The sequence below is a fragment of the Mesoplodon densirostris genome, chromosome 11 (assembly GCF_025265405.1).
Source record: "Mesoplodon densirostris isolate mMesDen1 chromosome 11, mMesDen1 primary haplotype, whole genome shotgun sequence".
NCBI lineage: Eukaryota > Metazoa > Chordata > Mammalia > Artiodactyla > Ziphiidae > Mesoplodon > Mesoplodon densirostris.
Genome location: NC_082671.1, coordinates 15,604,817 through 15,631,627, shown reverse-complemented (window position 1 = coordinate 15,631,627; position 26,811 = coordinate 15,604,817).

Here is a 26,811-nt window from a genome sequence, read left to right as displayed (position 1 = left end):
AATAAATCACCATAAAACAATCATACAATGTTGGAATTTGATAGTATTTTTAATTAAACATTGTATCCAAATTGGTAAAATATTCGTCCCAAGATTATATTCTCAGTTTGTCCAATTAGAATGAAACCAGTTTCCCCTATTCTCTTATAACTCTTTCAACAGTTGATTCTAATGAAGGCGGTAGCCATCATTTAAATACACATTACTAGGTAAAGAACATAAATGTCAATAAAACATTTTCTATTAAGTAGCAGGCTTATGGCACCATAAAGATGAAATTTTTTCAAGTTGCAAAATATAGTCAAAGTCATAATGGAGTTTATTAATATAGTTTGGCATTCTCTCAGTATTCCTTAGTGAACTGAGAAAGAGCTTAATTAAAAGTGATTTTGATTGCTTCATGTTCATACTGATAAAGACATACAATGTTTTCCAAGAAAATGTTCTTCACATGAAATTAAGTTAGATAGATGTACAGTAGCTTCATTTCATTCATTGGAATTTAAAAATTTCTATTGGTATTTATTGGGGTTTATGTCACAGAAAGGGCTTGAATTTGTGTGTGCCTTTAGTGGCATAAGCCCACTTTAGGACATATGTCTTAGTCAATGTTTGTAAAAGGTACATTTTCCATATTTGTTTCAAGAGTTTGCCAAAGGAGCTGACACAGAAACAAGATGCCAACATTGTGGTTTTCCCTCCTATATTGCTTCATTCAAAATATTAATATATGATTTTCCAAATTTGCCCAATTTTGTTCAAACTGCATTTTCTAAACAATATCCTCCGAATGTTTTGGGGTTTGTTTCCTTTTTTTAAACTGTATATTCATGTATACTTTCAACTGTTGTAAATAAACAACAATGTTATAAATAAACAACAAAAACTATTTTAAAAGAATAATTGTTGCTACCAACAATGCTAATTTCAAGGAAATTTTGTTTAGAAAGGCAATAAGAAACACATGTTTCAGTCTTCAATCAGGTAGTTTTATGACACTTATTCTTGACAAAAGGATTAATTCCTCAAAAAAAATATAGATTAGTGCTTACCATTAATTTAGAAGACATTTCTTTCAATGTGCTCTGTCAAAATATTCATATTTCAAAGTTATATGACCCAAAAGAGTAACCTAAAATTAGATGCATAAATGTGAAATGTGAATCTGGATCAAATTTGAAAAAAATGTAAAGGCAATTATGCATTAGGAAATCTAAGCCTTTAGAGATATCCCTTTATTATTTTTCTTTTTTTGTGTCGGACATTAACATTGAATTTTGAAGGAAGATCACAAAGAAACTAGAGACAACTGCCCACCAAGAGAGGCATAGAAGCTGTGTACTAAGGACAGACATCAGTGACTACAAAACTAACTGCAGTCCTCAAATAAGCAGCTGTTATTTTAAAAAGTGGAGGTAGGAGGAAGAGAACTAGTATCTCAAATACAATGGAGATCTAAAATTGTGCATAAGGAGTTAACATATTTAAATCCTTAAGAAAAGGAAAAATATATATTAATGATTATCAGGACTAGAACCCTTAATTGACAAAAAGCTTGTGTTCACACATCTTAACAGATAATTTCCATTTGTGAACCATCCTTGAATGGAACACAAAGGAAGATGACCAAATTTCAGCAAGTCAAAAGGTAACCTCAAATATCTCTTTCATGTAAGTTCTTCATTCCTTACTTGAAGGAATTATACCCTGAAATGCACGTATCGATACACTAATTAAAACTACCACTAAATGTGGAGCAATGTCATCCAGGAGGGAAACTAATTTATATATTTTCCATTTTATAAACATTTCTGATATTAGTATCAAGTAAACAAAGAAACAAAAACAATTTCTCGATGAAATAAAAAGAAGTAAAATAAGAAAATTTTTATGATTTAACATTTTAAAACTCCTTTTTTTTTTTTCAAATATACTTACTCCTTATCCCTGATCTATGTATGTGTTCTTATCTGGGAAGAGCAAAGCTTGACCTCTGTAAGACAATAACTAAAATAGTTGGCAGGAAAATTTCATAAACTGAAGTCTGGGAAATTTCTTGTGGTCAAATATTTCAACTCTATACTCAGACATTCTATCCACTACATTGGGAGCCACTATTTAACCATTCTGCTGTGTGAATTGTTTCATCTAAGTAATGTTATAAGAATAGAGACAATATATAAAACTTATCTAATGCAAACAGTGTAAATTTTTTGTTTTCATTTCAGAACAAATAAAAAATAAGTAAAATAAAATTTGTATTGCAAACAAGGGTATTCCTCTATACTCAATAAACAAGAAATGTTGATTTTTAAAATTTTGGACATATTTTAAAATTGAAAGAATCCATAAAATATCTACAGCAATGATAAATATATAGTAGTTGGTCAACATTGCTTATAAACTTGAATTTTGACATAATTGTGTTATCTATCAACCCACACACTCAAGGGATTCTTTTTACATCCTCACTACATTTTTATCAAATGTGAGTCCCCGTATGTGATAGGAAGCTCATTAATTCATGACAGAGGCTGTGACATTATTAGACAGCTTTAACTGTTAATAAATTCAACCTTAAATTGAATTCAAACATATCTTTTAATAACCTGCATTCACAAGTTCTATTAACTGCTTGTGGAGAAACAGACAGCAGATTTACTTTGTTTTCTACAACTAGCCCTTTAAATATTTGAAGCTAACATCCTTGTCACCCTCTAATTATTCCTTAATTTAAAAAAAATTAAATATATTAGATTTGTTTTATTTAGTTTACTAGTGAGTGGCCAGTTTTAAATTTCCTTTTTTTGAGAAGAGGTATGTGTTGCTAAAGTGATTTGTTATTGCTGTTTAGGAAACAAAATGAAGAAAAATAATAAATGTTAAAGTGTGAAAATGCTGGTATACTCATTAGAATGTGATTAAATGTTTAAACTTCCAAGACATTAACACTGACATTTTATCTTTTAAACAGTGTCAGGTACTGAAGGTCAACACAAGCAAGCGTTCTGTTTTTGGCCCTTAGTTAGAAGCGCACTGTATGTGGACTTCACAGCAGGGAACTGTCAGGCACTGTCTCCTCTGTGCTGCTTCTCTCTAAGTACTAGCTTGCAGCTGGTTCCAGCATATGGTAGTGTATGGAGATATTTTCTTGGGTCCACTGCCTCAATCACTGTTTAATGATTAATTAGTGCAGTCTAATGTCAGGGTGAGACATTCAATGCTTCAGGTAAAAATCTTAACTATAGAGAGTGATAATAAGCAGGGTTTTGAAAGCTGAGTTAACTTTGTATTTCTACTGAGGATTTACTAGATTTTTCTATCCACTTTTAAAGAGTAAGGTGAAAAAAGGCAAAATTGTCAAATAGCAACACCAACAATGACAGGGGTGGTATTCAGCAGAATAGTCTATGATTGTCACTCACAATGAGAATAGTGCAGACATACACAATAACTAACTCTCTACTGGAAACCAAGCAAACAACTTTCAGTTGACACTGCAGGACATAATGGATCTGAACTGTGAAAAACATCTTCTAAAAATGATCCCGGTAAACAAATAAGGGTAAAATATATTTTCTAACAATATATGGTTTTGAACTCCCCATACATTGAAGGAAGAGGTGGTATGTCTTATACTTATCTATAAAAGAAATAATCTGATAAAAAGTCTAACCTGATATTAAATTACAGTAGTTTATTTTTATTTCTCAAAAATTGCATATAACTTTGAATCATTTATATTGAAATAAATTTTAATTTAAAAAGTGAAGCAGCAAGTTGACAGCTAATCCTAATCTGAATCATGCAAGCTGAAAATAAACTTTGTATTCTGAGAAATTTAGGTCATATTTTAAAATAATCCAGGAATTGTTAAAATTTTTCAGTGAATTAAGCTAATATATTTTTATTCATAAATTATAATTATTGTTGGTTTTCTACAAAACAAAGTATTTGGCCATTTATTTTCTCATCTGGTGTCTATTTTTCTTAATTATATTACTTTGAAAAGAACTCAAAATATTTGTGGAGAACCAGAAATTTAAAAAAAAAATTCTGTCATACAGCTATTATTCAATGGTACAGTCAGTATGCTTTGCCTGCAACTTGACATTAATAAGTGTTTGGAAATATTTTAAGAGCATAAAAACAATTTACTTAGATCAATCAGGATTACAGTGTCCATGTGTTGAATGGGGCAGATCACTAATCTATAAATGGATTATGTTTCAAATTGGCATTTATATGTGTATTACTTAGAACTCAGAATACAATTTTTCATTGAATAATTTTACAAATATTGGTTAGGTTTCTAGGCTAGATTGCCTATTTTTTTAGTATAAAATTGACCAAGTATATATTTACAATAAAAATGTAGTAGTAAATGCTACTGTGAGAAAATGTATGTATACTATGAGACAATGTATGTATTGCAACTATAATATTAGTGACCTTTACTTATTTTTATTTATTTATTTATTTATTTTTAAAGAAGTTGGGAGTAGGAGTTTATTAATTAATTAATTTTTGCTGTGTTGGGTCTTCGTTTCTGTGCGAGTCTAGTTGGGTCTAGTTGTGGCAAGCGGGGGCCACTCTTCATCGTGGTGTGTGGGCCTCTCACTGTCACAACCTCTCTTGTTGCGGAGCACAGGCTCCAGATGCGTAGGCTCAGTAGTTGTGGCTCACGGGCCTAGTTGCTCCGTGGCATGTGGGATCAGACCAGGGCTTGAACTCGTGTACCCTGCATTAGCAGGAAGATTCTCAATGACTGCGCCACCAGGAAAGCCCTGTTTGTTTATTTTTAATGTTGTGTGTGTTTCCCTTTTGGATTCAAGGATCATATGAATTTCATTCAACATTCGTAGCAGTGAATAAGGATTTAGATTTCATGGTTACTTATGTTTTTCATATTATTTCACAGATGCCTAAGACAAGCAAGAAGAGTCGTAATGCCCTTAGTTTTAAATATGTAGGGGTCAGGTATAAGCCATGTAGTTCCCTCTAAGGGACTTCTCTGTTAGGACAAAATAAGACAAAAATATCAATTCACTATATATATAAATAATTTTTTAAAAAGGAAGAATTATACTATCAAATGACTTTTGTTTTTCCCTGTCACAGGTAAATATAGAAAATTAAGGCCTCTCGCCCTCTGAGATGGTCCACACTCTGTGGAGTGTGTTTCTCTCTAAATAAATCCAATTCTTCCCTAAAAAAAGAAAGAAAAAGAAAGAAAGAAAGAAAGAAAGAAAATTAAAATAAAAATTATATATAAGCCCCATAATACTGTAGAAATTTTGACCATTTTTATAACATTTGAGAAGTATTTTTTAAACCAATTAAAAATTACAAAAGAAAATTTGCTTTGCTTCTGGTCTGTGTGTCTAAATTGTTTAAGTACTTTGAACTTCACTGTAGCTTTCTATTCTTTTTTTTTTTTTTTTTTTTTTTTTTTTTTTTTTTTTTGCTGTACGCGGGCCTCTCACTGCTGTGGGCTCTCCCGTTGCGGAGCACAGGCTCCGGACGCGCAGGCTCAGCGGCCATGGCTCACGGGCCCAGCCGCTCCGCGGCATATGGGATCCTCCCAGACCGGGGCACGAACCCGTATCCCCTGCATCGGCAGGCGGACTCTCAACCACTGCGCCACCAGGGAGGCCCTCTATTCTTTTTAACACATTTTAAACATCTTTATTGGAGTACAATTGTTTTACAGTGGTGTGTTAGTTTCTGCTTTATAACAAAGTGAATCAGTTATACATATATGTAAGTCCCCATATCTCTTCCCTCTTGTGCTTCCTTCCCTCCCAACCTCCCTATCCCATTACTCTAGGTGGTCACAAAGCACCGAGCTGATCTCCCTGTGCTATGCGGCTGTTTCCCACTAGCTATCTATTTTACGTTTGGTAGTGTATATAGGTCCATGTCACTCTCTCACTTTGTCCCAGCTTATCATTCCCCCTCCCCATATCCCCAAGTCCATTCTCCCGTAGGTCTGTGTCTTTATTCCTGTCTTACCCCTAGGCTCTTCTTTTTTTGTTGTTCCATATATATGTGTTAGCATACGGTATTTGATTTTCTCTTTCTGACTTACTTCACTCTGTATGATATACTATGGGTCCATCGACCTCATCACAAATAACTCAATTTCGTTTCTTTTTATGGCTGAATAATATTCCATTGTATACATGTGCCACATCTTCATTATCCATTCATCTGTTGATGGACACTTAGGTTGCTTCCATGTCCTGGTTATTGTACAAACAGCTGCAATGAACATTTTGCTACATGACTCTTTTTGAATTACGGTTTCCTCAGGTTATATGCCCAGTAGTGGGATTGCTGGATCATATGGTAGTTCTTTTTTTTAGTTTTTTAAGGAAGATCCATACGGTTCTACATAGTGGCTATATAAATTTACATTCCCACCAACAGTGCAAGAGGGCTCCCTTTTCTCCACACCCTCTGCAGCATTCATTGTTTGTAGATTTTTTGATGATGGTCATTCTGACCAGTGTGAGATGACATCTCATTGTAGTTCTGATTTGCATTTCTCTAATGATTAATGATGTTGAGCATCCTTTCATGTGTTTGTGGGCAATCTGTATATCTTCTTTGGAGAAATGTCTGTTTAGGTCTTCTGCCCATTTTTGGCTTGGGTTGTTTGTCTTTTTGCTATTAAGCTGCATGAGCTGCTTGTAAATTCTCGAGATTAATCCTCTGTCTGTTGCTTCATTTGCAAATATTTTCTCCCATTCTGAGGGTTGTCTTTTTGTCTTGTTTACGGTTTCCTTTGCTGTGCAAAAGCTTTTAAGTTTCATTAGATCCATTTGTTTATTTTTGTTTTTATTTCAATTTCTCTAGGAGGTAGGTCCAAAAGGATCTTGACGTGATTTATGTCATAGAGTGTTCTGCCTATGTTTTCCTCTAAGAGTTTTACAGTGTCTGGCTTTACATTTAACTCTGTAATCCATTTTGAATTTATTTTTGTGTATGGTGTTAGGGAGTTTTCTAATTTCACTCTTTTACATGTAGCTATCCAGTTTTCCCAGCACCACATATTGAAGAGGCTTTCTTTTCTTCACTGTATATTCTTGCCTCCTTTATCAAAGATAAGGTGACCATATGTGCATGGGTTTATCTCTGGGCTTTCTATCCTGTTCCATTGATCTATCTTTCTGTTTTTGTGCCAGTACCATACTGTCTTGATTACCATAACTTTGGAGCATACTCTGAAGTCAGGGAGCCTGATTCCCCTATCTCTGTTTTTCTTTCACAAGATTATTTTGGCTATTCGGAGTCTTTTGTGTTTCCATACAAATTGTGAAATTTTTTGTTCTAGTTCTGTGAAAAATGTCAGTAGTAGTTTGATAGGGATTGCATTGAATCTGTAGATTGCTTTGGGTAGCACAGTCATTTTCAGGATGTTGATTTTTCCAATCTAAGAACATGGTATATCTCTCCATCTATCTGTATCATCCTTAATTTCTTTCATCAGTGTCTTATAGTTTTCTGCATACAGGTCTTTTGCCTCCTTAGGAAGGTTTATTCGTAGGTATTTTATTCTTTTACTTGCAATGGTAAAGGGGAGAGTTTTCTTACTTTCACTGTCAGATTTTTCATCATTAGTGTATAGGAATGCAAGAGATTTCTGTGCATTAATTTTGTATCCTGATACTTTACCAAATTCATTGATTAGCTCTAATAATTTTCTGGTAGCATCTTTAGGATTCTCTATGTATAGTATCATGTCACCTGGAAACAGTGACAGCTTTACTTCTTTTTTTCCAATTTTGATTCCTTTTATTTCTTCTTCTTCTCTGATTGCTGTGGCTAAAACTTCCAAAACTATGTTGAATAATAGTGGTGAGAGTGAACAACCTTGTTTGGTTCCTGATCTTAGTAGAAATGGTTTCAGTTTTTCACCATTGAGGATGACGTTGGCTGTGGGTTTATCATATATGGCCTTTATTATGTTGAGGAAAGTTTCCTCTATGCCTACTTTCTGCAGTGTTTTTATCATAAATGGGTGTTGAATTTTGTCAAAAGCTACCTCTTCATCGATTGAGATGATCATTTGGTTTTCTCCTTCAATTTGTTAATATGGTGTATCACATTGATTGACTTGTGTCTACTGAAGAATCCTTGCATTCCTGGGATAAACCCTGCTTGATCCTTTGTATAATCCTTTTAATATGCTGTTGGATTCTGTTTGCTAGTATTTTTTTTGAGAATTTTTGCATCTATGTTCATCAGTGATATTGGTCTGTAGTTTCTTTCTTTGTGACATCTTTGTCTGGTTTTGGTATCAGGGTGATGGTGACCTCGTAGAATGAGTTTGGGAGAGTTCATACCTCTGCTATATTTTGGAAGAGTTTGAGAAGGATAGGTGTTAGCTCTTCTCTAAATGTTTGATAGAATTCACCTGTGAAGCCATCTGGTCCTGGGCTTTTGTTTGTTGGAAGATTTTTAATCACAGTTTCAATTTCAGTGCTTGTGATTGGTCTGTTCATATTTTCTATTTCTTCTGGGTTCAGTCTCAGAAGGTTGTGCATTTTGATGAATTTGTCCATTTTTTCCAGGCTGTCCAATTTATTGGCATATAGTTCCTTGTAGTAATCTCTCATGATCCTTTGTATTTCTGCAGTGTCAGTTGTTACTTCTCCTTTTTCATTTCTAATTCTATGGATTAGAGTGTTCCCTTTCTCTCCTGGTGAGTCTAGCTAATGGTTTATCAATTTTTTTTACCTTCTCAAAGTACCAGCTTTTAGTTTTATTGATCTTTGCTATCATTTCCTTCATTTCTTTTTCATTTATTTGTGATATGATATTTATGATTTCTTTCCTTCTGCTAATTTTGTGACTTTTTTTCTTCTTTCTCTAATTGCTTTAGGTGTAAGGTTAGGTTGTTTATCTGAGATGTTTCTTGATTCTTAAGGTAGGATTGTATTGCTATAAACTTCCCTCTTAGAACTGCTTTTGCTGCATCCCATAAGTTTTGGGTCGTCGTGTTTTCATTGTCATTTGTTTCTAGGTATTTTTTAAATTTCCTCTTTGATTTCTTCAGTGATCTCTTGCTTATTAAGCAGTGTATTGTTTAGCCTCCATGTGTTTGTATTTTTTACAGATTTTTTCCTGTAATTGATAGCGCTGTGGTCGGAAAAGATACTTGATACAATTTCAATTTTCTTAAATTTACCAAGGCTTGCTTTTTGACCCAAGATATGATCTATCCTGGAGAATGTTCCATGAGCACTTGAGAAAAATGTGTATTCTGTTGTTTTTGGATGCAATGTCCTATAAATATCAATTAAGCCCCTCTTGTTTAATATCATTTAAAGCTTGTGTTTCCTTATTTATTTTCATTTTGGATGATCTGTCCATTGGTGAAAGTGGGGTGTTAACGTCTCCTACTATGATTGTGTTACTGTTGATTTCCCTTTTATGACTGTTAGTATTTGCCTTATATAATGGGGTGCTCCTGTGTTGGGTGCATAAGTGTTTACAATTTTTCTATCTCCTTCTTGGATTGATCCCTTGATCATTATGTACTGTCCTTCTTTGTCTCTTGTAATCATCTTTGTTTTAAAGTCTATTTTGTCTGATATGAGAATTGCTACTCCAGCTTTCTTTTGGTTTCCATTTGCATGGAATATCTTTTTCCTTCCCCTCACTTTCAGTCTGTATGTGTCCCTAGGTCTGAAGTGGGTCTCTTGTAGACAGTATATATACGGGTCTTGTTTTTGTATCCATTCAGCCAGTCTATGTCTTTTGGTTTGAGCATTTACTCCATTTACATTTAAGGTAATTATTGATATGTATGTTCCTATTCCCATTTTCTTAATTGCTTTGGGTTTGTTATTGTAGGTCTTTTCCTTCTCTTGTGTTTCCTGCCTAGAGAATTTCCTTTAGCATTTGTTGTAAAACTGGTTTGGTGGTGCTGAATTCTCTCTACTTTTGCTTGTCTGTAAAGGTTTTAATTTCTCCATCAAATCTGAATGAGATCCTTGCTGGGTAGAGTAATCTTGGATGTAGCTTTTTCTCCTTCATCAGTTTAATTATGTCTTGCCACTCCCTCTGGCTTGCAGAGTTTCTGCTGAAAGATCAGCTGTTAACCTTATAGGGATTCCCTTGTGTGTTATTTGTTGTTTTTCCCTTGTTGCTTTTAATGTTTTTTCTTTCTATTTAATTTTTGATACTTATTATGTGTCTTGGCATGCTTTCCCTTGGATTTATGCTGTATGGGACTCTCTGTGCTTCCTGGACTTGATTAACTATTTCCTTTCCCATATTAGGGAAGTTTTCAAGTATAATCTCTTCAAATATTTCCTCAGTCTCTTTCTTTTTCTCTTCTTCTTCTGGTAATCCTATAATTCAAATGTTGGTGCACTTAATGTTGTCCCAGAAGTCTCAGAGATTGTCCTCAATTCTTTTCATTCTTTTTGGTGTATTCTGCTCTTCAGTAGTTATTTCCACTATTTTTTCTTCCAGGTCACTTCTCCGTTCTTCTGCCTCAGTTATTCTGCAATTGATGTCTTCTAGAGACTTTTTAATTTCATTTATTGTGTTGTTCATCACTGTTTGTTTGCTCTTTAGGTCTTCTAGTTCCTTTTTAAACATTTCTTGTATTTTCTCCATTCTTTTCCCAAGATTTTGGATCATCATTACTATCATTATTCTGAATTCTTTTTCAGGTAGACTGCATATTTCCTCTTCATTTGTTAGGTATGGTGGGTTTTTGCCTTGCTCCCTCATCTGCTGTGTTTTCCTCTGTCTCTCATTTTGCTCAACTTACTGTGTTTCGCACCTCCTTTCCACAGGCTGCAGTTTCGCAGTTCCTGTTGTTTTTGGTGTCTGTCCCCAGTGGCTATGGTTGGTTTAGTGGGTTGTGTAGGCTTCCTGGTGGAGGGGACTAGTGCTTGTGTTATTGTGGATGAGGCTGGATCTTGTTTTTCTGGTGTGCAGGTCCACATTTGATTGTGTGTTTTGGGGGTGTCTGTGGCCTTATTATGATTTTAGGCAGCCTCTCTGCTAAAGGATGGGATTGTGTTCCTGTCTTGCTTGTTGTTTGGCATAGGGTGTCCTGCACTGTATCTTGCTGGTCGTTGAGTGGAGTTGGGTCTTGGCATTGAGATGGAGATCTCCAGGAGATTTTCATTGTTTGATATTACTTGAATATGGGAGGTCTCTTGTGGACCAGTGTCCTGAACTTGGCTCTCCCACCTTAGAGGCACTGCCCTGATACCTGTCTGTAGCACCAAGAGCTTGTCATCCACACGGCTCAGAATAAAAGGGAGAAAAAAAAAGAAAGGAAGAAAGAAAGATGAAAATAAAATAAAATAAAGTTATTAAAATAAAAAATAATTATTAAAAATATTTTTTAATTAATAAAAAAAGAAAGAAAGAAAGAGAGAGCAACCAAACCAAAAAACAAATCCACCAATGATAAGAAGTGCTAAAAGACTATACTAAGAAAAAAAAAATCCGGATAGACAGAGCCCTAGGGTAAATGGTAATAGCAAAGCTATACAGGCAAAATCACACACAGAAGCATACATATACACACTCAATAGAAAAGAAGAAGGGAACAAAAACTATATATCTTTGTTCCCAATGTCCGCCACCTCAATTTGGGATGATTAGTTGTCTATTCAGGTGTTCCACAGATGCAGGTACATCAAGTTGATTGAGGATATTTAATCTGCTGCTCCTGAGGCTGCTAGGAGAGATTTCCCTTTCTCTTGTTTGTTTGCACAACTCCTGGGGTTCAGCTTTGGATTTGGACCCGCCTCTGCATGTAGGTCACCTGAGGGCATCTGTTCTTCGCTCAGACATGACGGGTTTAAAGGAACAGCTGATTAGGGGGCTCTGGCTCACTCAGGCCGGTGGGAGGGAGGGGCACGGATGCCGGGCGAGCCTGCAGCGGCAGAGGCCTGCGTGACATTGCACCAGCCTGAGGCGTGCCGTGTGTTCTCCCGGGGAAGTTGTCCCTGGATCACGGGACAGTGGTGGGCTGCACAGGCTCCCCGGAAGGGAGGTGTGGACAGTGACCTGTGCTTGCACACAGGATTCTTGGTGGTGGCAGCAGCAGCCTTAGCGTCTCATGCCCGTCTCTGGGGTCTGTGCTGATAGCCGCAGCTCACGCCCATCTCTGGAGCTCCTTTAAGCAGCGCTCTTAATCCCCTCTCCTCGTGCACCAGGAAACAAAGAGGCAAGAAAAAGTCTCTCTTGCCTCTTCACCATCTCCAGACTTTCCCGGACTCCCTCCCGGCCAGCTGTGGTGCACTAACCCCTTCAGGCTGTGTTCACACCGCCAACCCAAGTCCTCTACCTGGGATCCAACCTCCGAAGCCCGAGCCTCAGCTCCCAGCCCCGCCCGCCCTGGCGGGCGAGCAGACAAGCCCCTCGGGCTCGTGAGTGCCTGTCGGCACTGTTCCTCTGTGCGGGAATCTCTCCGCTTTGCCCTCTGCACCCCTGTTGCTGCGCTCTTCTCCACGGTTCTGAACCTTCCCCCTTCGCCACCTGCAGTCTCCACCTGCGAAGGGGCTTCCTAATGTGTGGAAACCTTTCCTCCTTCACATCTCCCTCCTACTGGTGCAGGTCCCATCCCTATCCTTTTGTCTTTTTTCTTCTTTTGCCCTACCCAGGTACGTGGGGAGTTTCTTGCCTTTTAGGAAGTCTGAAGTCTTCTGCCAGCATTTAGTTGATGTTCTGTAAGAGTTGTTCCACATATAGATTTATTTCTGATAAATCTATTTGTGGGGAGGAAGGTGATCTCCACGTCTTACTCTTCTGCCATCTTGAAGCTCCTCCTCTATTCTTTGAGGACCAATTAGTGAGGTCTAAGAGAGTTGGCAGAGATAAAACTTATAAACTCCCAATATTCATTTGACAAAATATAGATGGTAAGAATGGATGATTTGACTTATTGTTTTTCTGAAGCCTTTTCAGAATTCCCCACAGTGCTGCCACAGTTTAGCTTGAAAATGTTAGTACTTGAAATACCCACAAAACACATTTTGGGCTTGTGTTAGGTGCACAAGAGAAAAAGGATGAGAAAATTGGTGAAAGAAATGACTTGGGGTATGCCTATTTTACAGGATACTCAAGAGAGTCATGGTACAAAGTTGAGAATTACTGATATACATTAATCTTGATTCTTGTTGAAATGGCCTTGCCATCACAAAGTAGGCAAGTATAGTACCTAACCACAAATATAAAAAAGGTACCAAGCTCATTCAGCTTACTCTAAAACCCGAAATTGGAGTATTCTAATTTCATTTGGTTGATCTGGCATATTTATATCCCCAACTTAATGAAGCCTAAAGAGTCAAACTAGTAGTGTTAGGATGAGTTAACACCACAGCTTTGATTGCTCACCATCCAAATAGCAAAATTTTGTAATATCATTTTTATGGGACTTAAAAGAGATTAAACTAAATATGACTGCTGCTCCATAAAATGGTAGAATAGCTTTCCATATAGTGTATATATGCAAATACAATATCCCATCTCAACTTCCAGTGCCCATAGTAAGTTTACCCTTACAGCTTGAATTGAATAACTATTATTGGTTTACATGCGTCTAAATCTTGTATTTTGTGTAACTAAGGTAGAGCTAAGCTTTCAAAAAATAGAACAATGCCTTATACACAAAACTATCTTGTTTAAAAGCTTTGCCTCATTGTGCAAAGTATTCTTACCCATTTGAAATAAATTCATAATGCACACTGAACACAAAGCATATGACCTGAAAATTACAAGGGAATCTTTTTAATGTCAAATGTTTCATATACATCTCATTCCTTCAGAAAAATGTTGGGCTGGGGATAGGGGATTCAGAAGAAAAGGGAATTCAATTCTAGAAGTACAAACTTCAGTGAGTATATACTGTAGGGACATTCAATTTGTAGCTTTTAAGATAGTCAGTAAATGTATAAATCATTGTTTTATCAGCCTCTCAGGTAACTCCAGGTTACAAAGCTCTCTAATAGTTGTCAATGTCAGTATATACACCACAGAATTGCAGGGACTTCTGGGGAGGTTCATTTGTTTGCTTCAAATTAGTTGGTTAAACAGAATTGTATAAGGTAAGTTGATAAAGTGATCACAAGTTAAGTTCTGAACATGTAGCTATAGGATATACCTTCAGTTGTAGGAAAGGTTTTCCCCTTCCCCACCTATTGTGATATGCTCAGTAAAGTTTCCTTTATGGCTTTCTCCACTCTTTTCCACTGATACAATGACAACCATGACAATCATATTTTATAGATGTATGCACTTTAATGCACTGATGTGTAAAATAGGTTTACTGTACTCAAAGCTGCTCTTTACTGGAGAGACTATGTCACAATTACCTGGCTATAATAATAGACAAAACTCAAAATAGCCTTACTTTGGCTAAGCATCACAATTTGGGAGACATGTCTGGACTTTGTAGCTTCATCAAATTCCTTTTTCTCTCAAGTATAGTGTCTTAGACAAAATTTCCATTAATACTGACAGGACCTGGAATTCTATTTTTCTTTCCAGGCTTTTTCACTATTCCTTGACTCTTATTGTGAAGTAGGAATAATATTTAATTTAGATGTAAGTGAAATTAAAGGCCATACCTCTTTCTTTTCTGAGTCTTCAAATAAGCATCTTACCATACTTAAATGTAATTACATTGATCATACTGCATGGTTTCAGATTTTATATATACCACTAATTATCTGTATTTAATATAGAAAGTAAGTGTTTAGAAATCTTTGTATCAAAATTAAAATAATTATTCATCCAACTATTCAAAAATATATTGAAAGAGCCAGTGGGAATAGGATATCAAAATTGAAAGGCACCAGAACCTGACAGTTGAGTTCCAAACTGAGTAAAAAAGAAATAAATATGCCAATTTTCACAGGAAATTTCAGAACTTTTGAAATTCTCAGCCGTACAAAGGACTGAAAAAGGGGCCAAGGTACAGAGAAAATAGAATATTTTTGTGAGGAGGTTATCTTTTAAGAAAGGTGGTCTGTGAGAAAACTTCACGCAGGCGATTGGAATGTGATGTTTTCAGGAAGTATCCCAACTTATATTTGGCGCACATTGCAGATTAGGGTGTGGCTCCTGCCTGAGAAATCTAGAAACAAGAGATTAAGTCTTACACTGGCAGAGTCAGGAGACTGCTACTGCAGTAGTATAGGACTGCACTCTGAATTTGTTTGAATGAGGATGCAAGTATTCCCATGCACCAAATGTGAGCCACACAAGAGGGAGAGTTGACTTCGATTCAATCTAATAGGGCTATCTAGAGGGCAGAAAGACCTAGAAGAAATGGAAGAGATATTCTAGCAGATGAGAAAGGAGTCCTCAGCTTACAGAAGGGATATTCAAGGGAGAGGATCACAGAACCTCAGATAATTTATTAAAGAAAGCTTGGAAAGGAAGAGTCAGATTTAAACTTCAGCCAGGTTCAGGGAAACAGGTACAGCTCACAGGGCACAATCCAGTTGAAAAGCTTTTCCTTTGTCCTTATCATTTCTACTTTTTTTTTTCCTCTGATCCTTCAAGTATTCCAAACTGGTTAGTAAAGCAGTGCATGGGGGAGGGGCAGGGTTATAAAAAGAAGTTCAAGGTGGAAAACTGGAGAAGAAAGCAAGGAATACTCCTCTACTAATGGAGTACTAATCTGAAACAGGCTCTAGCTGAGTAGAGAGGGAAAATGTTTAATGCTGAATCAAAGACTTAAAAGAAAGGAGATTCAACCATAGCAATGTTCTCTGGTGTCATTTTGTGACAATGCTTCAAAGATGGAAATTAGAGCGCTTGTTATTTCAATTTTCCAGTGAATAACTGTTTTCACATTTTTTGAACAGCAGAAACTTGTATCCTGGTATTGATCTGTAATTATTAATATCCAGCAAATTTTAGCCAGGCTAGGAGAAAAAAGGCCCCAAATAACACATTGTTTCTCTGGAAGTACATTTATTTTTTGCCTTCATTGTGAAGAACATTTTTGCTTGGTACAGAATTATACATTGGCAATTTTTCCCCCAGCATTCTTCAGATAATATTCTGGTGTTCTTTGGCTTTAAATCTTTCTTTTGAGAACATTTTTGTTGGTAATACAGAGCCAATATACTCCCTGTTTTTTGGCTGCTTTCAAAACTATGTGTCATCTTTTAAATATCAGTTTTGTGTGATGTACCTTCAAGTGGTATTCTTCAGCTTCTTAGAGTTTCTTGAATCTGTGCTTAATATATTTCATCATTTTGCAAAATGTTGGTCCTTTTTTCTTTAAATATTGCTTGCATTTTTTTCTCTACTTTCCTTCTGAGACACCAGTTACATACAACTTTTTATCTCTCCAAAGTGCATGATATGTCTTTTGCACACTTTTCTGCATTGTACTTTCTCTTGTTCCTTCATACTTCAATCTAGACAATTTGTTTTGGTATTTAATTCTCTCATCAGCTGTCCATAATGGCTATTATATCTACTGAGTTCTGAATTTCAGCTGTATTTTTCATAGAATTTCTATTTTTAATTGTTTTGAATTATCTGCAAAATTTCTGCAGTATCTTGAATATAGTAATCACATTTTTAATTTGTTCTTAATAATTTTAGTCTTTTAAATCTATTGTTTGTTTTACTCCTAGTTTTATGTATACCTGGTTATATTTTTATTGAATGCTGGCCATTGAAAATGAAGTTTTTAGGAATCATACAAGGCTATCTTTTTTTACAGAAGGTCAGCTTTTGATTTTAGCAGGAAGTCAAGTTGGGAGCACATCACCTTTATCTATCAAACTGATTTAAAATGTGACTTCGGGGGCTTCCCCAGTGGCGCAGTGGTTGAGAGTCCGCCTGCCGATGCAGGGGACACGGATTTGTTCCCCGGTCCAGGAGGATCCCACATGCCGCGGAGCGGCTGGGCCCGTGAGCCATGGCCGCTGAGCCTATGCGTCCGGAGCCTGTGCTCTGCAGTGGGAGGGGCCACAACAGTGAGAGGCCCGCATACCGCAAAAAAAAAAAAAAAGTGACTTCGGTCCTTGTGAGGACAAGTCTGTATCCTGTTTACTCTTCTCTTCCAAAGTAACCCTTCAGAATCCCATTCTAAAGTCCACAGAATTTACCAGGGCCCCACTCCTTGGTGAATCTTGGACTTCAGTTTTTGCACCTCTAACTCCACGAAACTGTCAAAAGGTTTTCAATCTCTTAACTACAGTTTTGAAATCAGCAAAAAACATTACAGAAACAGTGGTGTTAATGTCTGGCTCTCCTTACTGGACTTCCCTTATTTCTAGAATTTTCTTTGCCTGAAAATCATTGCCACTCAGATAGTTCTCTGATGCCTTCAAATATATACATGTAAGTTTCCAACATATATATATATATATATATATATATATGCACATATATATACATACACATATACATATATATGCACATACACTTACAAAAATATATAAAATTTGGCAAATTTTATTATTCTCAGTGGAAAGGTTGATGTGGAACCCACCATTGTTAGAAGTAGAGCCTATGACCCTTTATTAAAAAGAGAGAGAATATGTATGCTTTTTGAATTTCTGGTCAATTTTGGTAAAAATGTTTGACTCATTTGAGTCCTAGATGAGAGGTAAGGTACTGTGGCTAATTAAGTACTTTTATTAGAAAGTCTGTTTAAATGTTTTAAGTAATTTTAACAGATATAAAATTCTCTGCTTGGAAATTTCTATTTTGTGTCACTACCAAGTTCTGATGAGGAAAATACCCTCTCTCAGGTAATGACAGCTCTGAGATAAGTGTTGCAGACTCTCATTCATTGATGTTAGGGAATATTTCTCTGTCAGTCCTACATAATTACACATGTGGCCACAGCTTCTTGTGTGTAATAGAAACAGCAGAATTTGTGGATTTTTATGTCTGACTCACATGATGCTGTGGACATAAATTAGTGTAATTTGTTCTTTGGCATATCCTACTTCTTACAAATTTCATCCCCTGTTAAATCTGGAATAATATTCTTTTCAGAGTAATGTCCACTTTATAAATAAAATATTAATAAAAATAAGAGTTACAGAGATGAGGCCTTAATTATAATTGTAATTGCAATATTTGGAAAATTATTAGTTTTCTATCTGGGATAATTTCAAGTTACGATTCTTCTTTAATCTCATCATTTGACTCAGATTAACATAAACCTTTAGGTTGAAAAATGATTGGACAATTAACTTATAATTTCAAAATATTGGAAAGAGTTTTCTTTATATGTACTTTAAAGTTAAAAATCCTAAATGGTTAAAAGTTCTGATAGGAAATTAGGAATTAGATGAATGCAGTTTCTTATATGTGAGTGAGGAAAAAGGAAAACTGAGGAAGGTTTTAGTCTTACATTGAGCATAATCTCTCTCATTCAGTGTAAAAAGACAAAGAAAAATAATAAGCACAGTATTTGCACATTTTTAAGTGCATCCACATATTCTTCACAGTTTTAACAATACTTATTATTAGTTTGCTCTGCTTATACTATGTGTTGACATTGTTATAACTCTGCAGTCCTATTAGGACCATATTATTGGTCTATTTTGTTTCCTCGCCTATTTTCTCTTTTTTTTAAGTTGAATACAATTTTTTTATTCTGGGTGATTTTTAAAATTTTCTAACATCATAAATACAAAAAAATTTGCAAAACCAATACAAAAAGATTTAAAATGAATAATTTACATATAAACATCATGTAAGTATATATGTCTTCATTATATATTTTTTATTAATAATTTTGTTTATAGCTTTATTTTAGTATCTTTTCTGGTTCTAGTAATATAAGTTATATCCTTTACAAAAGCCTTGAAATAATCTTACTAGAAGTCAAGATAAAAGAATACCAAATCAAACTAGCCAAGGATCTAAATTATCCATCTACTGATTTTTGGTCAATCTACAGGATTAGGATTATTTTCCTTTGGAGATTCAAACCTGAGACACTTGCCATCAGTCTTACATTTTTCTTTTCATTTTTTAATCTATGTGCATTCCTATTATTTGTTTATTTATAACATCTTTTTTGGAGTATAATTGCTTTAAAATGTTTTGTTAGTTTCTGCTGTATAACAAAGTGAATCAGCTCTATGTATACATATATCCTCATATCTCCTCCCTCTTGTGTCTCCTTCCCAACCTCCCTATCCCACCCCTCTAGGTGGTCACAGCACAGAGTTGATCACCCCGTGTGATGCAGCTGCTCCCCACTAGCTATCTATTTTACATTTGATAGTGTATATATGTCAATGCTACTCTCACTTCATCCCAGCTTACCCTTCCCTCCTCCATGTCCTCAAGTCCATTCTCTACGTCTGTGTCTTTATTCCTGTCCTGCCTCTAGGTTCTTCAGAACCATATATTTTTTAAAAATTTGGATTCCATATACGTATGTGTTAGCATAAGGTATTTGTTTTTCTCTTTGACTTACTTCACTCTGTGTGACAGACTCTAGGTCCATCCACCTCACTACAAATAGCTCAATTTCATTTCTTTTTAAGTGCCACATCTTTTTTATTGTATATATGTGCCAACTCTTCTTTATTCATTCATCTCTTGATGGACACATAGGATGATTCCATGTCCTAGCTATTGTAAATAGTGCTGCAATGAACATTCTGACACACGACCCTTTTTGGATTATGGTTTTCTCAGGATATATGCACAGTAGTAAGATTGCTGGGTCATATAGTAGTTCTAATTTTAGTTTTTAAGGAACCTCCACACCATTCTCCATAGTGGCTGTATCAATTTACATTCCCACCAACAGTGCAAGAGGGTTCCCTTTTCTCCACACCCTCTCCAGCATTTATTGTTTGTAGAATTTTTGATGATGGCCATTCTGACCGGTGTGAGGTGATACATCATTGTAGTTCTGATTTGCATTTCTCTAATGATTAGTGATATTGAGCATCCTTGCATGTGTTTATTGGCAATCTGTATATCTTCTTTGGAGAATTGTCTATTTAGATCTTATGCCCATTCTTGGATTGGGTTGTTTTTTGGATATTGAACTGCATGTGCTGCTTGTATATTTTGAAGATTAATCTTTTGTCAGTTGCTTCACTTTCAAATATTTTCTGCCAATCAGAGTGTTGTCTTTTCTTCTTCTTTATGGTTTCCTTTACTGTGCAAAAGATTTTAAGTTTGATTAGGTCTCATTTGTTTTTATTTTTATATCCATTTCTCTAGAAGGTGGGTCAAAGTTATCTTGCTGTGATTTATGTCAAAGAGTGTTCTTCCTATGTTTTCCTCTAAGAGTTTTACAGTGTTGGGCCTTAAATTTAGGTTTTTAATCCATTTTGAGTTTATTTTTGTGTGTGGTGTTAGGAAATGTTCTAATTTTATTCTTTTAAATGTAGCTGTCCAGTTTTCCCCACACCACTTATTGGCTGTCTTTTCTCCATTTTCTATTCTTGCCTCTTTTATCAAAGATAAGGTGACCATATATGCATGGATTTATCTCTGGGCTTTCTATCCTGTTCCATTGATCTATATTTCTGTTTTTGTGCCAGTACCATATTGTCTTGATTATGTAGATTTGTAGTATATTCTGCAGTCAGAGAGCCTGATTCCTCCAGCTTTGTTTTTCTTTCTCAAGTTTGCTTTGGCTATTCGGGGTCTATTATGTTTCCATACAAATTGTAAAATGTTTAGTTCTAGTTCTGAGAAAAATGCCATTGGTAGTTTGATAGGGATTGCACTGAATCTGTAGATTGCTTTGGGTAGTAGAGTCATTTTCACAATGTTGATTCTTCTAATCCAAGAGCATGGTATATCTCTCCATCTGTTAGCATCATCTTTAATTTCTTTCATCAGTGTTTTATAGTTTTGTGAATACAGGTCTTTTGTTGCCTTATCTAGGTTTATTCCTAGGTATTTTATTCTTTTTGTGGCAATGCTAAGTGGGAGTGTTTCCTTAATTTCTCGCTCAGATTTTTTATCATTAGTGTATAGGAATGCAAGAGACTTCTGTGCATTAATTTTGAAGTGGGTCTCTTGTAAACAAGGTCTTGTTTTTCTATCCCTTCAGTCAGTCTATGTCTTTTGGTTGGAGCATTTAATCCATTTACATTTAAAGTAATTATGGATGTGTATGCTCCTATTACCATTTTCTTAATTGCTTTAGGTTTGTTTTTGTAGGTCTTTTCCTTCTCTCATTTTTCTTGCCTGGCAAAGTTCCTTTAGCATTTGTTGTAAAGCTGGTTAGGTGGTGCTTAATTCTCTCTACTTTTGCTTATCTGTAAGGGTTTTAATTTATCTGTTGAATGTGAATAATATCCTTACTGGGTAGACTAATCTTGGTTGTAGGTTTTCCCCTTTCATCACTTTAAATATGTCCTGCCACTCCCTTCTGGCTTGCAGATTTTCTGCTGAAGGATCAGCTGTTAACCTTATGGGGATTCACTTGTATGTTATTTGTTGCTTTTCCCGTGTTGCTTTTAATTTTTTTTCTTTGTATTAATTTTGAGAGTTTGATTAATATATTTCTTGGCATGTTTCTCCTTGGATTTATCCTGTATAGGACTCTCTGCACTTCCTGGACTTGACTGAATATTTGCTTTCCCATGTTAGTTAGTTTTCAACTATAATCTCTTCAAATATTTTCTTAGATGCTTTCTTTTTCTCTTCTTCTTCTGGGACCCCTATAATTTGAATGTTGGTGCATTTAATGTTGTCCCAGAAGTATCTGAGACTGTCCTCAATTCTTTTCATTCTTTTTTCTTTATTCTGCTCTAAGGTAGTTATTTCCACTAGTTTGTCTTCCAGGTCAATTCTCCATTCTTCTGCCTCAGTTATTCTGCTATTTATCCATCTAGAGATTTTTTTAATTTCATTTATTGTGTTTTCATCATTATTTGTTTGCTCTTTAGCTCTTCTCTGTCCGTGTTAAACACTTCTTGTATTTTCTCCATTCTATTTACAAGATTTTGGATGATGTTTACTATCATTACTCTGATTTCATTTTCAGGCAGACTGCCTATTTCCTTTTCATTTGTTTGGTCTGGTGGGTTTTTACCTTGCTCTTTCATCTGCTTCAAATTTCTCTGTCTTCTCATTTTGCTTAACTTGGTGTGTTTGGGGTCTCCTTTTCACAGGGTGCAGGTAGGTAGTTCCTGTTCTTTTTGGTGTCTGCCCCCAGTGGCTAAGGTTGGTTCAGTGGGTTTTGTAGGCTTCCTTGTGGAGGGAACTGGTGTATGTGTTCTTTTGGTTGAGGCTGGATCTTGTCTCTCTGATGGGCAGGGCTTCATCGGTTGGTGTGTTTTGGGGTGTCTGTGAACTTGGTATGATTTTAGGCAGTCTCTCTGCTAATGAGTGGGGTTGTGTTCCTGTCTTTCTAGTTGTTTTGCATGGAGCATCCAGCACTGGAGCTTGCTGGCTGTTGTTGGAGCTGGATCTTAGCATTGAGATGAAGATCTCTGGGAGAGTCTCGCTGATTGATATTACATGGCACCAGGAGGTCTCTGGTGATCCAATGTCCTGAACTCAGCTCTCCCACTTCAGACGCTCAGTCCTGACAGCAGGCCAGAGCTCTAAGACCCGGTCAGCCACATGGCTCAGAAGAAAAGGGAGAAAAATGAAAGAAAAAAAAATTTTTTTAATTAAAAAGAGAAATAGGGCTTCGCTGGTGGTGAAGTGGTTGAGAGTCCACCTGCTGATGCAGGGGACACAGGTTCGTGCTCCGGTCCGGGAAGATACCACATGCCATGGAGCGGCTGGCCCTGTGAGCCATGGCCACTGAGCCTGCACGTCCGGAGCCTGTGCTCCGCAACAGGAGAGGCCACAACAGTGAGAGGCCAGCATACCGCAAAGAAAAAAAAAAGAGAAATAAAATAGTTAAAATTAAAAAAATTATTAAAATAAAAAAGTAATTAAAAAAAGAGAGCAACCAAACCAATAAACAAATCCACCAATGATAACAAGTGCTAACAACTATACTAAGATAAACATTAAAATCAGAAGCAAGTCAATTTCAGACAGCAAATCCCAAGTCTATAGTTGTTCCCAAAGTCCACCGCCTCAGTTTTGGGTTGATTCATTTTCTATTCTGGTATTACACAAATGCAGGGTTCCTCAGGCTGATTGTGGGAATTTAATCTGCTGCTCCTGAGGCTGCATGGAGAAATTTTCTTTTCTCTTCTTTGTTCACACAGCTCCTGGGACTCAGCTTTGGTTTTGGCCCCATCTTCTTGTAGGTTGCTCTCATGTTTCTGTTCCTGCCCAGAAAGGATGGAGCTAAAGCAGTGGCTGATTAGTGGTCTCTGGCTCATTCATGTTAGGGGGAGGGAGGGGTATGGAATATGGGGTGAGCCTGTGGGGGCAGAGGCCGGCATGACATTGTACCAGCCTGAGGAGCACCATGTGTTCTCCTGGGAAAGTTGTCCCTGGATCACAGGACCCTGGCAGTGTCATGCTGCACAGACTCCCATGGGCGGGGTGTGGATAGTGACCTGTGTTTGCACACAGGAATTTGGGGGGCTGCAGCAGCAGCGTTAGCATTTCATCATGCCCATCTCTGGTGTCCAAGCTGACAGCCGTTGCTTATGCCCATTTCTGGAGCTCATTTAGGTGGTGCTCTGCCTTCTGTGGGCAGACAGGGAAGGAATACCCTCTTCTCATGCACCCTGAAACAATGGTCTCTTGCCTCTTCAGCAGGTCCAGAGTTTTTCCCAGACTCCCTCCTGGCTAGCTGTGGTGTACTATCCCCCTTCAGGCTGTGTTCACTCAGCCAACCCTAGTCCTTTCCCTGGGATCTGACCTCTGAAGCCCGAGCCTCAGTTCCCAGCAACCTCCACCCTGGTGAGTGAGAAGAGAAGCCTCTCAGGCTGGTGAGTGCTGGTTGGCACTGATCCTCTGTGTGGGAATCTCTCTGCTTTGCCCTCTGCACCCCTGCTGCGCTCTCTTCCATGGCTCCAAAGGTTCCCCCCCGCCCACCCCCCATTTCCGCCAGTGAAGGGGCTTCCAAGTGTGTGGAAACTTTTCCTCCTTCACAGCTCCCTCCCACTATTCTTTTGTCTCTGTTTTTTCTTTTTTCTTTTGCCCTACCCAGGTACATGGGGTGTTTCCTGCCTTTTGGGAAGTCTGAAGTCCTCTGCCAGCATTCAGTAGGTGTTCTATAGGAGTTGTTCCACATGTAGATGTATTTTTGATGTATTTGTGAGGAGGAAGGTAATCTCTCTGTCTTACTCCTCCGTCATCTTGAAAGTCCTGCTTCCCCTATTTTCTAGATGGAAAATTATCACAGAGATGGTAGGTGATTTTCCCAGTTTGAACATTTGATAAGAAATCATCATTTCCCTAGACCAAATTGCGATAAGCTAACATTTGTGATCCATGCTCTAAAGCCTACATTCCAGAACCTGTGACTTATTAAGGAAAAAAGATACAATATTTTAATAATTGAGTTAATAATTTGCTTATATGAAACAGTAATGCTAATAAAAATCCAGTTTATGTTACACTCTAAAATGCAAACAGGCTCTCTATGCTAAATTTTCAAATAACTAATACATAGTTAGTGTATATAAATGAAGAAAGGAAACTACTTTTAAGAAAAAATTAAAGTTTACTGCCTACATTAGTCTATATATTATCACGTTAGTTGTTTTAAAACATTGTTTTGAATTGTGTGCATTAATATTTCTCCTTAAAGCAAATAAAGTAAGTGTTAAGACACTGTGGTTTCTATAACTTAATTGACTTCAAAGAAAACAATATTACATGGAGACAGACATCCATAAATGTTTCTCCAATTTCAGCAGAAGTCTCCAAAGTCCAAATAGACATCAAACATGTTTAATTAAGACATATAATTTTTACTGGTAAATTATGTAGAAACTGATACATTAAATAAATTTATTTGCATATTACCAGGCTGGGTAAAACCAGCAAACATTTGGATCAAATATTTATCAAAACTTAATAATTTTAAGGTTCAAAATTTGCAGGGCAATCCCTAGTTAATTAGCTAACTGGCATTGAGACAATGTTACTAAAGTGTTAAAAGTCTGACTTTACTTCTAGAACTTTTTAAGGTAAAACTGACTTTAAACTGAGATAAGTGGAGAATATGACTTTGTGCAAAGACCTTAATCATGTTTCAATTTTTCTGAGAAATAAAAATAAACTAGAAAACATTTAGAAGCAGCAGTTATCTTTAAAATTCAGTGTTGAGTGAAAAAAAAAAGCAGCATGTGCTTTACAACAAATATAATCTTTGTAAATTAAATAAGCACATACACATACAGGACATAAGGCTATTTATTTCACATGTTTATATACATATCCAAGGACATACTTAAAATATATTAAATAAGTGTTACTTGGAGGAGTGGTAGTGATTATGTGAAAACTTAAGATATGGGGAAAATATTTTAAAATGCAAAGGGCTTGGGACTCCCTTGGTGGTGCAGTGGTTAAGAATCCACCTGCCAATGCAGGAGACATGGATTAGAACCTGGTATGGGGAAGATCCCACATGCCGTGGAGCAACTAAGCCTGTGCACCACAACTACTGAGGCCATGTGCATAGAGCCCGTGTTCCTCGACAAGAGAAGCCACCACAATGAAAAGCTCATGTACTGCAAAGAAGAGTAGCCCCTGCTCGCCTCAACTAGAGAAAGCCCCTGTGCAGCAATGAAGACCCAACACAGTGAAAAATAAATAAAATTAACTAAAAAAATAATAAAAGTCTTGACAAACTGCTGCAAGAGCTGTTTGTATATTTTGGAGATTAATCCCTTGTCAGTTGTTTTGTTTGAAAATACTTTCTCCCATTCTGAGGGTTGTCTTTTTGTTTTGCTTATGGTTTCCTTTGTTGTGAAAAACCTTTTGAGTTGAATTAGATCCCATTTGTTTATTTTTGTTTTTATTTTCATTACTCTAGGAGGTGGATCCAAAAAGATATTGTTGTGATTTATGTCAAGGAGTGTTCTTCCTATGTTTTCCTCTAAGAGTTTTATAGTGTCCAGTCTTACATTTAGGTCTTTAATCCATTTTGAATTTATATTTGTGTATGGTGTTAAGGAGTGTTCTAATTTCATTCTTTTACATGCAGCTGTCCAGTTTTCCCAGCACTACTTATTGAAGAGGCTGACTTTTCTCCACTGTATATTCTTGCCTCCTTTGTCATAGATTAGGTGACCATAGATGCATGGGTTTAATCTCTGGAGTTTCTATCCTGTTCCATTGTTCTATAGTTCTGTTTTTGTTTCAGTACCATACTGTTTTCATTACTGTAGCTTTGTAGTATAGTCTGAAGTCAGGAAGCCTGACTCCTCCAGCTCTGTTTTTCTTTCTCAAGATTGTTTTGGCTATTCAGGGTCTTAAAAAAATTCTACAAACAATAAATGCTGGAGACAGTGTGGAGAAAAGGGAACCCTTCTACACTGTTGGTGGGAATGTAAATTGGTACAGCCAATATGGAGAAGAGTATGGAGCTTCCTTAAAAACCTAAAAATAGAACTACTATATGACTGAGCAATCCCAATCCTGGGCATATACCTAGTGAAAACAATAATTTGAAAAGATACATGCACCCCAATGTCATTGCAACCAGGACACAGAAGTAATCTAAATGTCCATCAATAGAGGAAAAAAGATGTGGTGCATATATACAATGAAATATTACATACCCATAAAAAAGAACAAAATAATGTCTTTTGCAGCAGCATGGATTGGCCAGAGATTGCCATACTGAGTGAGGTAAGACACAGAAAGATAAATATCATACGATATCACTTATATATGGAATCTAAAAAACAAAAAAGGGTACAAATGAACTTATTTACA